The sequence below is a fragment of the Protopterus annectens genome, chromosome 2.part2, assembly GCF_019279795.1.
Source record: "Protopterus annectens isolate FY-2018-M chromosome 2.part2, PAN1.0, whole genome shotgun sequence".
NCBI lineage: Eukaryota > Metazoa > Chordata > Ceratodontiformes > Protopteridae > Protopterus > Protopterus annectens.
The window spans coordinates 655,927,584-655,944,475 of record NC_056730.1 but is presented as its reverse complement, the minus strand read 5'-3'; the positions used below and the strand labels follow the sequence as shown (position 1 = coordinate 655,944,475).

Below are 16,892 nucleotides of genomic sequence, written 5' to 3'. Positions count from 1 at the left end.
TACTTTCAACATTTTTCTTTAAATTCGGCCCTAATTTATACACAAAATTGGGTTTATCACCTCCTATACCCCATAATTTAGGATTATTTTTGAGAATAATCCAATTCTTATTAATGATGTTTTCTACCTCTTTTGTTTTACTACCGTATGGTATGACCATAGCCTTTTCAAACCTGGCATTTTCTAGTTCTCTTACTTTTTTACCATTTTTGACACCTTTTTCATCACCCAATAAAGGCTTGTATTTATTACCCCATTCTCCTAACACATATTCCTTATAGTCCTGAATCACTTTTTTTGGATACCCTCTTTCTTCAAACATTCTAGAAACCTGGGTTAACTCATCATCTAAGTCCTTCCTTTCAGAAGTCATTCTTGCAACCCTAATCATCTGTCCCTTAATAATACTGCTTTTTTGTTTAGTCGGGTGGTTGCTAGAGTATTCCAAATAAGAATTACTAAAAGTAGGTTTCCTATATATTTTCAAACTGAAACCTTTATTTCCTTTCACTATGTATGTGTCAAGGTAGTTAATTCCCATGTTGTTGTATGTGTATGTAAATTAAAAAAAACTTGTACATTCATTTAAATATAAAATGAAGTCCTGAATTGTGTCTTCTGGACCTTTCCACAAAATAAAGATGTCGTCCAGGAATCTAACGTATAATGTCATATAATTGTAAAATTGACTATTGAAGACATACGTTTGCTCCCATTGTAAGAGCACTAGGTTAGAAAAAACAGGGGCACATGACGTCCCCATAGCTACACCTTGTGACTGTCTATATTACTCTCCTTCAAATAGAATATAGTTGTTATCCAGGACTATCTCCATAAAATCTATAAGTAATTATTTTTTACTACTATCTAAATGGATGTTGTTATTTAAACTCTCTGAAAAATATTCCATTCCTTCTATTTTTGGGATGCTAGAAAACATTTATTTTAAATATTTTAAACAGAAAAGCTCTATCTGGTAAATAAACCAAAAGGCTTTATAACTATTTTGTAATATAAAATTCTTACATAATTTATGTATGTTATGAAAATATTTATTTAAAATGTTGTTGCAAAAAATGTTTTACACATGTTTTTAATATTGGTCAGAAACCCATTTAATATTAATGAACTTGTAATATTAATCATTAGTGATGTCACAGTTGTTGGTTATAAAGGGAAGAACATGGGAACACTCATTGATTCTAATGAAATCCCTATGAGAGGGAAGAAAGCGCTCAATCCAGTTGTTTGGTGTAGTGTTTTAATTTTTTAACGTGTTAACAAAAAATTTCAAGTGATTTTCGTCTCAGCAGTGATATATTTTTTCGGTTATAGTGGACTTAGCACTGTTGGGTTCATTTTTTTGTTATATTGTTGATTTTCAAACCCTGAGATGGATTCACTTGACGACTTTCCTGGCATTCTATCACCCATAAGAAGGGAAGAGTTCCATCAAGTTCAATTGGAACTTGCACACATGAAAGGGGTGCTCACGGGTTTGATTGAGCTCTTTACACAGTCCGAAGGGACCGTAAAACATATGCAACCAAAAAGGAAACGTGTTTCATCGCCTAATGATGACGACACACTAGGCACGCAGCGAGGCGAAAGGCCAGGCGTGGATACTACTGTCAGCGAGGCGAACGCCAATGTTAATTCAAGCCTTAATGGTAATCCAGAGATGGTTGTGGATCAAAACACTAATAGACAGTTTAAAAATCAAAATAATAATGGTAGAAATGGAGCGAGACCAAAATTTAAAGAACAAGGCAGAATGCATCAGAATAATGGGAGTACGAATGGGAATTCTAATGGATTTACTGGTTTTAATGAATGAGACGGAGGCAATTTTATGGACAATACAAGTGCTTCAACAAGAACTGTGAGTAACGGACAAAATCACAATAATAGAACAAGTAGAATGAGAGAGGAAGGAGTTGATTATGAGTATGTTTTTAATAAGCAATTTGGGTTTTCTGACCAACAAATTAGTGATAAATATGGAAAAAATGCTATTGATGTTGATGTGAACACAGAAGGTAATTTAAAAGACATGATACACGGCTTTGAATCAAAACTGTTTTCATTAAAAAAGTTACAGTTGGAAAATGGTTACCTGGCTGAATGTGTATTAAAAAAGATAAAACCAAAGGGTCTCAGATTATACAAGTTTTCCTTTGGGATCGATTACAATGACAGTATAAAAGCAGATTTTATAGACATGTTTAATAGACACAATATAGAACTGGTGGAAAAGATTATTTTTTATAATGATAAAAAAAATATGTGGTTTGATAGAACAAATGGAATTATTGAATGGTAGGATTATAAATGATTTGCTTTTTTCGGAAATGCAAGAATTATATTATAGAAAAACTGAAAATGTAGATTTTAAATGTGATAAATTGTTTCAGACAAAATGTAAAAAACTCAACCGGGATTTGGAAGAATATAAGAGTAACAAGGCATACATTTTAAAAAATGATAATAATGACAAAAAAAGTAATAAAAGATGGTATAATAAGCATCATGAGTATAAAGTTAATACAAGATATGCTGAAAACAGAAGAGAGAACTTTGAACATTTTAGTAATAACTATGTTGAGAGTAATGAAAACCGCCATTTTCAGTATCGGCATGACTGGGATGTGGGCCCAAGGGACAAAAGGGACAACAGGGGCAGGTGGAACACAGGATGGAAAACTTACAGACAAAAGAACAAGGAATGGTAGAGTTAATAACATAAGATGGGACAATGCTTACTATGGGAGGGTATCACATTTATAATTTCACAGGAACTGAAATACAAAAAGAACATTTTAATTTATGTATGAAAGGTTTAAAATTTGTTCCTATTAAGGCCTTTGATTATATAGAAACAATAGTAGAGTTAAAAATGTTTACAAGAAAATTAACTCTAGCCTACATGTTCAACGAACGAAATACACCTGGAACAGCATACAGAAACATAGAATTGAAAAACAAGCGCACCTTTAATCCACCAATAGACCCCACTTTAAGTATTTTTGAAAAAACAATTGAGGAAGAAATCTACAAGCTAAAAATACTGAAATAAATGGTTTCCCACATTACAATTTAAGTAAAAAGGAGAATGAAATATTGAAAAAACTTAGAACTGATGAGACTGTTCGATTCATGAGGCCAGACAAGGGAGGGGGTATGGTATTTTATAATTCTCTTGAATATTCGCAAAAGATTTTTGAAATACTTAATGATTTAAACACTTACCAACCTTCATCCCTTAATGAAGTTAACATAAGTTATAAAAGAATTGACTATTATTTGGAAGATTACTTGATGGAAGAAAGAATCTCGGGGGACCTCTAAGATTTCTTAAAGTTTGTACACCCTAAAATTGCAACCATTTTTGGCATACCAAAAGTGCATAAAGGATGGGACCCTCTGTCCTTTAGACCTATTATTAATGGCAGGGGATCAAAAACTTACCCATTTGGAGTAATAGTAGATTCTTGGTTAAAACATCAGATTCTTAATAATAAACACTTATTAAAGGATTCTTGGGACTTTTTATCAAAAATCAAAAATGATTTTTGGGAAAAGGATCTCTTACTATTGACTATTGATGTGGTTGATATATTTTCTAGCATCCCAAAAATAGAAGGAATGGAATATTTTTCAGAGAGTTTAAATAACAACACCCATTTAGATAGTAGTAAAAATTACTTATAGATTTTATGGAGATAGTCCTGGATAACAACTATATTCTATTTGAAGGAGAGTATTATAGACAGTCACAAGGTGTAGCTATGGGGGCGTCATATGCCCCCATTTTTGCTAACCTAGTGCTCTTACAATGGGAGCAAACGTATGTCTTCAATAGTCAATTTTACAAGTATATGACATTATACGTTAGATTCCTGGACAACATCTTTATTTTGTGGAAAGGTCCAGAAGACACAATTCAGGACTTCATTTTATATTTAAATGAATGTACAAGTTTTTTTTAATTTACATACACATACAACAACATGGGAATTAACTACCTTGACACATACATAGTGAAAGGAAATAAAGGTTTCAGTTCGAAAATATATAGGAAACCTACTTTTAGTAATTCTTATTTGGAATACTCTAGCAACCACCCGACTAAACAAAAAACAGTATTATTAAGAGACAGATGATTAGGGTTGCAAAAATGACTTCTGAAAGGAAGGACTTAGATGATGAGTTAACCCATGTTCCTAGAATGTTTAAAGAAAGAGGGTATCCAAAAAAAGTGATTCAGGACTATAAGGAATATGTGTTAGGCGAATGGGGTAATAAATACAAGCCTTTATTGGGTGATGAAAAAGGTGTCGAAAATGGTAAAAAAGTAAGAGAACTAGAAAATGCCAGATTTGAAAAGGCTATGGTCATACCATACGGTAGTAAAACAAAAGAGGTAGAAAACATCATTAATAAGAATTGGACTATTCTCAAAAATAATCCTAAATTATGGGGTATAGGAGGTGATAAACCCAATTTTGTGTATAAATTAGGGCCGAATTTAAAGAAAAATGTTGAAAGTACAAAAGGTATAAAAACCTATGGTGGTACTAAAAGATGTGGACATTGCTCTCAATGTAGATATATATTTAGTAATGACCACATAATTTTAAATAACATATTTTTATCTAAAATTAGTTTTGTTAAAGGTAATTGTCAAACCAGAGGAATAGTGTATTTGGCTATTTGTAAATCCTGTCCGGCCTTTTATGTGGGAAAAACAGAATGTAGGCTTAGGGACAGGATTTACGAACATAGATATCAGATTGCCACAAAGAATTTGAATAACACACTATATAAACACTCCACAATATGCAATGGTTTCACAGAATTTAATTTTGGGATTTTAGAGAAAGTCACACAGGAACCTAGGGGTGGGGATTATAGAAGCCACATTGAAGAGAAAGAAACATGGTGGCAAATTAAGTTACAAGCTGGGCAAAAGTCTGGCTTGAATGAAATTATTTCTATCAAACCTATTTTAAACAGAAAAGCTCTATCTGGTAAATAAACCAAAAGGTTTTAAAACTATTTTGTAATATAAAATTCTTACATAATTTATGTATGTTATGAAAATATTTATTTAAAATGTTGCAAAAAATGTTTTACACGTGTTTTTAATATTTGTCAGAAACCCATTTAATATTAATGAACTTGTAATATTAATCATTAGTGATGTCACAGTTGTTGGTTATAAAGGGAATAACATGGGAACACTCATTGATTCTGATGAAATCCCTATGAGAGGGAAGAAAGCGCTCAATCCAGTTGTTTGGTGTAGTATTTTAATTTTTTAACGTGTTAACAATAAATGTCAAGTGATTTTCGTCTCAGCAGTGATATATTTTTTCGGTTACTCTTGCTAATAATTCCTTATCAGTTGTGCATCATGTCTCCACAGTAGTTTGGAAAGCCTTTTACCTGGCCCATCTGATTTCCAAAGGCATCTCCACTAGATCCAAAGAAGTCTTAATTCCTCTTTACTCATATCTTAGCAGACAACTATTTATTGAATATAATGCACGTTTTGGAATATATTTATCTAAACATACCATACAACTTGAGAGATCTCAGAGACACATTACTAAAAAGATAAATAGCCTCAAAGATCTTATTTATCAGTTGAGACTGGCAGCCCCTTCTCTGTACTCAGTTTCCTACAGACTGGAGATCAATGTCTAGCCATTCCTGCCATGAAAGATCCAACCCTATTTGATTTTCTATTTCTTCACAGAACTAACAGTACATCAAATAATCTGTTAAAGGAATTACATCTTTAGTAGCAGATAAATAAGACATTTTGGTCTGATAAGATTCATATCCTAACATATCCCTCCACCTCTGGAACAAACTTTCACTACATGTCAAGCAGAGTAACTCCCTTGGTACCTTCAAGGTAAACCTAGGTAACTGAATGGGCAGGCTTAAATTCTCTTCAGTCTATCTTGTCTTGCCCTCCTTTTTTTTTTGGCTAGGCTTGAAATGGTCTGCAGCCTAGTACTTACAAACCTCTGAAGAACAAAGGTCCACTCTGTTCTACTTGCACTCTAAGCCAGATACACACTACCTTCTTGCCTACCTCTTCATTGGAAGAGCTAAAAAAAAAGGTCCATTCCATGCTCTGTATTGGAAGAGCAAATAAAAAATGGTCTGCTCCGAAAGACTGGCTTTCCAAGCCAGCCAGATACATGACCCCTCCTTCCTCTGAAAGCAATAAAAAAACAAACAAAAAGGTCCACTTTCTTACTCTGGCTTCCCAAGCCAGATACACGCCTCTCCATGCCCCAGCTCTTCAGCAGAAGAGCAAAGTAATAAATAAATGCATAATAACTATTCTCATTTTTTAAACTGTAGCAATTGGCATGATACAGCTACAGCTTACACTGCACAAACTGCTGATGGGCCAAACTCCCATTCAGTACTAGCATTCAGAAATGCCACTGCAGAAAGAAGAATATAGGCACTGCACTATGTGATCGTGCCTCTAACACCTTGTAACTGGGGCGGCTGCCCCTGCACCCCACACTTGCTATGCTACAGGTTGGTATCATGTTACCTGTTAAAATACAATGACCAATAGGAGAATAATAGGAAATGAAAAGCATAATTCTGAATATAAATGGATGCAGTAGAAAATCGTGGTAACGAACACAAATAACATTTAAAAGCGCAGGTATAATTCTCAGATTTCAGGTCATGAAAATAGAAATTTATTTTCACAAGAAACATAGATCAGTGTCCCTTTGTTTTGCAAGAAAGACCTTGCACTGTACCTAATGTTGCTGCCGATTAGGTACTAAGCTAAAAGTTGTAGCAGAAAACAGACAGAGCTAAGAAGAGATAGCTTTGTATCAGCTCCAACAGGATTTCAACATGCTGCATTTGGTCACCCCTCAAAACTAATAAGGCATTAAATGCTGAGAATAAGTAATGTGCAAATGGTGTCTTAGAAATGGTGGGAGAAGAAAACCTTAAATTATATCCAGAAGTATTCTAGGCAGTGCCTGTGAATGTTTTATTGTAATCAGTATATTAACCCCATCAACAAACTACATAATTAAAAATATACCTCAACCATACTGGTTTTGCTGGTAAATGACATTTAGCCTTGATTTACAGGTTGTCAAAAAATAGTGATAAGTCCATTTAACATAAATCTTCTGGGCAAGCTGCCACTGTGTTTTTTTGTTTGTATGTGACTATCAGTAAGGATCACAAGGTAGGCTGTAGACAATGCATCAGCGAGGAAGAGGGGTGAGAGCTGTGAAGACTTACAGAGAAAGTATGTGTGCAAGAGGTCTGTGATTATTGCTGGGTTAGTTACTAGAGGGACTAATAATTAATACGCGATTAATAATAATTAATAACTATTAATAATACAAATAATTAATATATGAACCAGCATATAGGTGACATCAACTGTATAAAGATACAAACCAAATGAGGGATTGTTGCACATAGATCACCCCAGAAGCTTTTCTACATTTGAACTGTGCTATAATTGCAAGGTATGAGTCATTTGTAGCTTGTCCATTAGATGCATGGTTTAATTTTGATTTGGATTATCCCAGTGCTTTGCTTTAGCATCAGCAGTGAACTAATTGAGCAAGCATCCTGGAATCAGTCTTTCTCAGATAGCAGGGTACAGCAGGTTTAAAATAACATTTACAATTCTACCTTGTGTCAGTTCTAAAAGCAAGGCAGACATTTGCAGCACTTGGGCTTGACACAGAGAAGAGCAAACACAGAGGTATGACTTTTACTCTTGTATAATGCGTGAATAGGTGTATCTTCGTTGAAGGTTGTGCGTCAGGAACATCAACTCGGCACGTAAAAATCTACTGCCAATCATTAGCGGACTGGAGTTCCGCTGTGGCGACCCCTAACTGGGAAAAGCCGAAAGACACAACATACTAATTCTGATAGTGTAGTATCACAGATAAGTCCCCCTACTATCATAGGATCATAGATTAGTACTAGGCTAACTGCCCTTGTGAGCCATTTTAAGCCTAGCCAGTTATGAGCCTTGAGAGGCTCAAACCCTGCACCTTGTGTTTGTAAGGCAAACACCTTAACCATTAAGCCACCCTCCCAACCCTTGATGTGCAATGTACCTATGAGGTACACTGCACATAGCAGTCACTGTATTTTATGTAAAACACATACAAGTTCACTTTTTTGTAAAAAGTACAGATTTTCAAACAGCATATTGATATTATTTAGAACATTTGCTCAGTTTACCTTACAATTCTGAGTAGTATTCAATAATTGTACTGCACGAGAGGCATTATGTAAGTGTGTAAATTAGATGCTATTTAGATGTTTTTTAAGAGCCTCTGTACCTATTTTATGTACAGTTTGCGAAGTATGCTTAGAAGTCCTAGGCTGTCCCCATTCTAAAAATAATAACATTAACAAATCTCTCCTGTAATTTACTTAACTCATTAAATCAAAATGATGCCAACAGGCATTTGTGTAGTTATATCCTCCTCTTTGTGTGAAATATTGCTTGTTCAAATTTGCATTAATAATTCCAAAATCATGCAAGGTAATAGAAACATTTGTTATAAAGTTACACAATGGCAAACACAACTTGACTGATATTTGACCTCAGTCTAGTGGAGATAAAGATATTGATTATTGTTTGCATACTATTTATTTGTGTTGCAATAATTTTCACATTTCTCTAAATATCTCAAAAATCAAGTGACAGAAAAAACTACTTAACCTCATATGAAAGCTTATAGCTGTATGACAAAAATGTTGCTGGCAATATGCGTGCTAACTGAATGATTACTGAGTTATCATAAGCTGTTATACAACATTACATAATTCATATTTTCTTGGTTACTGTGATGTAAAATCCAGTTTAAGACTCAGAAATAAATGTTATGAAACCATTGTAAAAGTTTATTTGTGCTGAATAGTTTGTAATTTACAGATTTCAAGTACCACTTACCGGTTCTACACATATGAACATTTGTTTGAATTGTGAGGTGATAACTTCATGTTTTAATGGATCAAACCACTCCCACTAGGAGTAAGAGTATGGACTCAAAAAAAAAAGAAAAAGGAGTTCCAGTGGTGGGAATTAACATAGCAGTGTAAAGTTTATTCTGCTTTGTGACCTGTTTAGTCATAACCTCATAACTGAATCTGAACTGAGCAACACTGCTCAAAGAAAACAAAGAAGCAAATAAATAAATTGCTCATTCTGAAATCCTACCTCTACACGTCAGATACTTAAATGGGCATGGTAAATGAAGAAATGGCATCAGAAGGGTAATAGCTATCAATGCCATGCTACCTTTATAATACTGAGTGCTGCAGAATATGAGCAATTCTGCACTTTTGAAAAGTTTAATTTAATGTGCTCTGTAAGAACAAAGACACAGGGTACCTCATGGGTAAGAAAAACTAAGAACAGCAGTGTAATCTACACATATACAACCAACAAATCATAAGCAGGTGTGGGGGGAAGATGAACATATCTTGCAACTAAATTGCTACAGGCACAGGATGCAAGAAGCTCTCAAAATATGGATGCTGCAGTACTGACAATCCTTTTCTAAACTCTTGATTGTGACTGCAAGTCCTGGCATTCTAAACACTGATGTTAGTAGGGCAGCAGAGCAAAACAGCAAGTGTATCTAGCCACATAATAAGACATCGACAGCAAAGCCACCCACGGGATCTTCCAGCAGTGTATTATACATCTCTGTAGTTAAACAATGTAGGGAGCAAGTAGTCATTTTCACAAAAAAAATAGTATATGCAGTTATATAACAATGAAATGCAGAAATGCAAGGAAATGAACATGAATTGCAAGGGAAAAAAATGCATGAAATGATGCAAATGCAATGCAATGACAATGACTTTAACCAAACCTAGGAAGCTGTACAACAATATCATCATGCTATGATGTCACAGGGTCAATAAATACTAAACTTGTTTTTGAAAACAGATTATTATTGGCTAATATCTCTGACCCTTGCTACCTTGTCACTGAAAAGGTAGAAACATGCATGTCCACAGCTAGTGAGGCTTGGCTTTATTGGCCTGAATATATTCATAAAGACTTAAAAAGTAAAAAGTAAAAGACCATGATCATTCACAAGCCATAAGGTTGAAACACTGGTGGCAACTGTTCTGAGGATGGTATGCCTGAAAGTCACCTTTATGCCCTATGCTATACGAGGAGTGTGTAGTGATGTTCAGCATGTCTTAAAGCAATGGCAGGCTTTAGTAGACTGACTGGATGATGGGCTTCATGGCAGGGAATCCCATAAGTTATGAATACTGCAGCCGTGAATGTAAAGACATACACTGTATGTCCTTAAGGAGTCATTTGCATATATCCCGTGGCCTCCATTACAGGAAGTTTAAGGTATATTACACAGTGAAGAGTCTAGTTTGGCTGGTGTTTTCTTGCAGTTGTTACTAAATAGTTTGTCTGTGCGACCTTTTTTATGCATTGGTTTGTATGGTAGTTGTGATACTTTGCAGGCAGTTTAATGTTTATGGACATCATGTTTGATTTGAAGCTAAGTGCTTTTAAAGCATACTGTAATGAAGCACTTATGCTTAGTTGATGAGGGTATGGCAAGCGGGTTTTGATTTTATTGTCATGGTTATACCTATAAAGACTCAAAAAGTCACACTGCATGTCCTTAAGGGGCCAAATGCATATATCCCCTGGGCTTCCATTACAGGAGGTTTAAGGTATTACATAGTGAAAATGCTAGCTTGACTTCTTTATTTTCTTGCCATTTTTACTGCATGTTTTGTCTACAGGAAGAAAACTAAACAACCCCCAGCTGCCCTGTGCACAGACTGTGGGTTATAATGAGCACAGCAAGGGGACTCATACAATGCAGCAATCCATGCAATCTGATCTGTGAGGAGCACAGCTTTCCCTCTCCCCAGTGCCCTGCTAGAAACAATCAATGAGCAGGCTGTGCAGATGAGCATCTACTATTGTGATTTAGTTTAACAGCAAATGTACAGTGTGCTTGAACATTGCAGTTGCCCCTTCCCTTGCCTAGCTTCTTATACTATGTATGTTTTCACACTTGGTGATATGAAAAAGTCCACTTGTGCTTTACTTAAAAATAACCACTTTATGTAAGTGTTCAGTATGCATGAACACTGAGGCCATTCATTCCCCTGGATGGCCACTTATAACATTTATATTTCTATATGTGATGGTATCTAACACTCCAAATATGCTCTACTGAAATAAATCACTGCCCGTGAGTGCTCATTTTCCTCTTCCCTTGGCTAGCTACTCGTACTCAATACATTTCCATACCTGGTTGTATGTAACAGTCAACCTGTGTTTCACTTAAAAATGACTTAATATGTGTTTAGTGTGCCTGAACATTGTGGTTGTCATTTCCCTTGGCTAGATATTTTTATTATTTATTTATCTGACATTTGTCAACTGGGTTAGTCCGACTGGGCAGAGAGTCCTTTTCAGCGGGCACCCAAGGAGAAAAGCTCTAAAACCTCATGCAAGTGGTATGTAACAGTCAACTTGCATGTTAATTAAAAAAAAAAAATTAAAAAAGTGTTCATCATGTCTGAATATTGCAGTTGCCCCATCCCTTCACTAGCCTATCAGCTTCTCATAGATATATATATATATATATATATATATATATATATATATATATATATATATATTTTAGATATATATTTATACACACACACACACACACACACACACACACACACACACACACACACATGTAAATACACATGGGTTACTTTAAATTCATTGAATGTTCAAAATATTGAATGCATTTATGCCAGCATTTCGGACTGAATACTTATATGATCAAAAAGCAGCAACAATAGTTTGTGAAAGATATTGCAGCAGGGAGTGGGAATCTGCCCTTTCTATGTTGTTATAAGATCCTTGAGTTGGAATATGCAAATAGCAGGAGGTGTGAAGGATGCAGGCGGGCAAAAACTGTTTTTGTGAGTTTTTTTTTTTTTTTCACTGATCTTGTGTGATTCAGTGATGTTGGTTTTCACTGAACAGTAACACACTTATATTTACTTCCACTTTTGGTGATATGTATCAATCCACCTATGGTGATGTTACCTTACCCTAACCCCCTAACTACCATATGTTTAGGGGAAGAGTAGCTAGGGTAGGGTGAAAGGGGCAGCCACCCCAGGAGAAATGTATCAAGGGGTACCATTGGTAGAAACTACGATAAGTTTGAATGTCAGTATTGCATGTTCTGTCTGGGCTGTTATATTCAGAACACAGGCTGCTCATTACATTTTATCAAGCACCTCCTCCTATTTTTGTATTAGTATTCGGAAACAGAAAGACGTTTTTCCTTTGCTTCAGTTGAGAAGGGGAGGGCACCAGATCAGGCAGCTGCACCAGCCACCACACAACAGCTCCCTATGGTTCTCTGGAGATCTAAATGGCTGCATGATCCACTTCTTTTTTCTTTTCTTCCTCTTTCTCTTTCTTTGAATGCATAAACATGTAAGGCTCCTACAAACTGTTTTTTTGTCTTGTAACTAATGGTAACTCACTTTAGATGGTTTGTGTCTGACTGCGCTCATGTATTTTGTATACACACACACACACACACACACACACACACACACACACACACACACACACACACACACACACACACACACACACACACACACACACACACACACACACACATTTGCATGTGCATCTATATGTGTTTAAATGTAGTATGTGTCCTTACTGTTTACATCTCTGAATATTTCTGATACTATTTAGTGTACTCTCAGTTGACAAATGATGTGTAATGTTTATCTGTTGCATTTAAAATATATCACCTTGCAGATGAGAAAAACTTTGTTTGGATGTATTGCAAAGAAATTTGTATCAAAACATTTGAGATGCATTCTGCCACTTAATACCATAAGCTCAAATAAACCCACTGTCATCATCTGCAGGATGTCACCACAAAGGAATCTGACGCTTACCTTCAGGAGTTATGATGCATGATAATACCATAAAAGAACCTAAGACATACCTAAAGCATGATCATATTTATCTTCATCTCATGATTCTCAATGTACCAAGACATAAACTAAGTTCTTACTACCACATACACTCTGACGGTATTCTATTCACAAATTTACTGATACAGCCAAATAAAAGATTGCAGCAAAGATCTCTTTGGCTTAGAAATATAAAAACTATCACTGAAACATGGCAGCATACACTCATAGCCCTTTAACTTAGAATATTAGATGTCTGTGCTATTCTTTCATTTAGAATATATTAATCTTAAGTGCATGTAAATGTTTCCATGATTAGCATACTAAGCATCCCCATCCATTTTAAAGCACAGCTAAGAAAGGATTTTTAAAAGACATACGTACATGATGGAATGTCTGCAACAGGCCTAATGCATTCCAGCTTTACACCAAATCCATTCCCAAGTTCAGGAGGTAGGAGTTGTTAAACTGTTACATCATTAACTATATTAAATATTATGTTTTTGCTCTTATGTAACAGGTGGTTTCTGAAAGACTCTGCCATTTGCAAGCAAGGATATGCATGAAAAAAAAAAACAAATGGTGACCTCTACAGCTGTTAGGAATTAAAAAAATAAAAAGAGTTAAACAAGTCCATCTGACATGTCACTCAAGTATCCAGTGTTACATAGTTTACTTATGTGCCATTTGTTTCACTTTGCACTGAAAAGACTGTATACTGCTATGTAAAAAGAATAGTGTGAGCTCTAATAACTTCCTACTTCTTCTTAAGAAAAAAATCATTTTAGACTGACAATAGGTTTCACTGCAGGCCTGTGATGCTCAACAACATAAGAAAACCACAATGGCAGACATCTGGGCTGAGTAGAATATGAAGCACACTGTAACCACAACTAAATATAGAAGTAGCCTTAGCAGCATTATACAATGACAATGGCAATCACTATCATATATTATGCTTAAGAAGCATATGATACAGGAGCTGTTATGTACTAGTCTTTTACCTGGAGTCTTCAGACCATATGTAGTTACTAAACATTCAGTCCAAGAGACAACTGAAAAGCTTACTCTAATTTCCCTAGAGCAATATGTGGTTGTTATTTGCTCAGTTACACAGGAGGTAAATGAAGACTGACAGACTCAATCCTTAGACTACAGGAAGTAGGTCATAGCCTTAATCTTCTGCACTAGCTACCACACTAAGAGAACATCTTTAGGTGGTCTTGAACCCCCCCCCCCAACCTTGGGGTTAACAACTGGATACAATAACTAGTTGCACCACAAATATTTGTTATATGTTTACATTTGTTATGTAGTTATAATACAGTATTATGAGAGGAGGACAAAACATTTATATTTCCTGCAGAGGAGGCTTTACTGCTGCTAGTCATGGATAACAGTCCAGGAATGTTTTGTTTTACAAAACTGAGTGACTACTCATTTTTACTTATTCTTATCTCATCACAGCTATTTGATTCAGAGTATTGGCTGTAATGATAGCAACTCCTTTTTGTGGCTTAATTTCTCCTTTTGTTGTTGAATTTCTCTAATAAAAGTTACATGCATTAAGGCTGACTGTGTCTATTGGTCCTCGGTGAGAATGGGAAAATGCCTGGTGATTAAGAATTTTTTCATTGGGAACAATCTTTGAGATTTGACATACACATATGAGCTGCTCTAAACACCTGCTTATACTGATAGACTACATAAAATGTGTTATGAATGTATTCTTCTTGCGGTCATATCTACAACTGACTCCAATTTTCAGTCGCACCAACATCATCAACTCTTTTGCAAACTTATTTGGACTTGACTGTACATTATTACTATATGTCATTATACTGTATTTCTTTGTTTTTTTAGAAAGTATCCACAGTGGTGCTGCTGCGGTAGCGTTGTCGCCTCATAGCAAGACGTTGTCCTGTTCGATTCTCAGCTAGAGTGTCTTCTGTGTGGAGGCATACGTGAATGGGGCGTGCCTTCATTGAAGGTTGTGCGCCAGGGCTGGTAACCCGGTACGTAAAAATCCACTACCAATCATTAGCGGACCGGAGTTCCGCTGTGGCGACCCCTAACCAGGAAAAGCCGAAAGACACAAACACAACAGAAAAGAAAAAATGTAAAAGTGGAGATTAGGAACACTAGAACTTAGAAGCAGCTAGACACAGTATTTTTATAAGCTATATTATTTGGCAAATGGAAACAGGCAGAATGTAAGCTTCCCGATAGCAACAACTCCCTGAATTTACAAGTCCTAGAATGTCTTAATGTTATCAACGATTCTGCTAAACTGCAGTTGTGAGAGCCATTTTTTCACGCTTTTTATGTTTTTGCTTCTTTTGTCTGCAGGGGAACACCCATGGAGCTAATATATGAGGAATGAAGACACCCATATAAAGGGGTGCAGAAAGGCTTGCCCACATGCAAAAATTGTTTGAATTTTTCCCAACTGTAGTTTTCATGGGTGCATTGCTCAACAATCTGGACTCTTGCAGTTTGCTGTCAATGAGGTTATACCTCAGCTACTCACAGTGAATCTTTTTTGCTTGTTTAAAGCAGAAGTTGTAGTTTTGTTTTGAGAAGTAGGAAAATATTGCTAGGAATGATGCATTATGGGAAGGGATTCTCATGTCTTAACTCAGTGCAGATTTAAGAAGTAGGCTAGTAAGCCTGTATGAATTATCTGTTTCAGGTGCAACTCAAGAATGGGTGGAGGACAGGACAGATATCTCATCCTTACCTGTATTAGTAACATCTCAGAATTCATGGCCTTCTCATGGAATCAAACACTGCTGACATCTAGCTCTAGATAAATCTTGTAACAGTTACCAGAAACATACTTAAAGAATGCCATGCCTTGCATTGTCTGGGAAGGAACATCACCAGAAACTGAAAGAATTATAAGGCTTCTATGCTGCATTACCCTCGATAGGATTTAAATATTTTAATGCAAAGGCCATTTCTGCAGTGCATCGAAGGAGCAGATAGTTTTCCATGTTTCACTTCATGTTACTAGCCCTTTGGAGGGAGTACCATTGTGAAGCACCCTGAAGGACAAAATGGATACTTTTATATGAAAGGTCCAACCTTCTGTTTTCCACATGAATCAAGAGCGTGCTTAATTTCTGTCTCATAAAATAATGCAAAGACTCGTAAGCAGGCTTAAGGGTAGCAACCACACATTGTCCTTGCTTAGCCCCAGAACATGGGGCAGATTACCTGTTATACTTAGGCACTCAAAAAAATTTTAAACACTTTAGATCATCTCTACTTAAACATCAATATGACACAACAATTTGCAAGTCTTACTCAAAAAAATCTATTACATAATAAGTGTCTGTGTCCTTCTATTACTATACAGTTGACTTGACTTTATGTTTGCCACTGATTACTTCCAAGCCTATTCTTTGCTCCCTTGGTATTAGCAGCTCCCGTATCTTATTCCTACTTATTTACGCCACCATTTCCCAACAAAATGAAAAAAAAAACAAATCCTTCAGCCAGTCTCTTCCTCTTTAGTAGTATACATTACTCTGCCATACTCTGTACTCCTCTGATTCCTTTGAAACCATTCCTTTTCATTACTTCATTACATTAATTCTGCACTCCTTAAACTGGTTCTCTCATCTGGCTACTGCTGTGTTGTCCCAGCTAAGATATCCAACTGTATGTTACACAAAGATGCAGATCTTGGTTATGCACTTCTGAGATGGTTCACCTTTAGTTGTACATTTTCCTTCTTGGAATTTTGCTTATTCATGGCAAATGGGTTGTTGATTCCTTTACCCTGTACAATCATTACCAGAGAAGAAGCCGGGGGGGGGGGGTGGAGGATGAGACAGGCAGCTAGTGACCTT

The 16,892-nt window shown here is 35.9% G+C and overlaps 1 protein-coding gene across 1 annotated transcript in view; it reads right to left on the bottom strand.

The window, feature by feature from the left end:
- The window catches only part of ADAM33 (ADAM metallopeptidase domain 33), an 897,076-nt gene that overhangs the window by 743,512 nt on the left and 136,672 nt on the right, over positions 1-16,892 (bottom strand). The gene's annotated exons all lie outside the window — the stretch shown is intronic.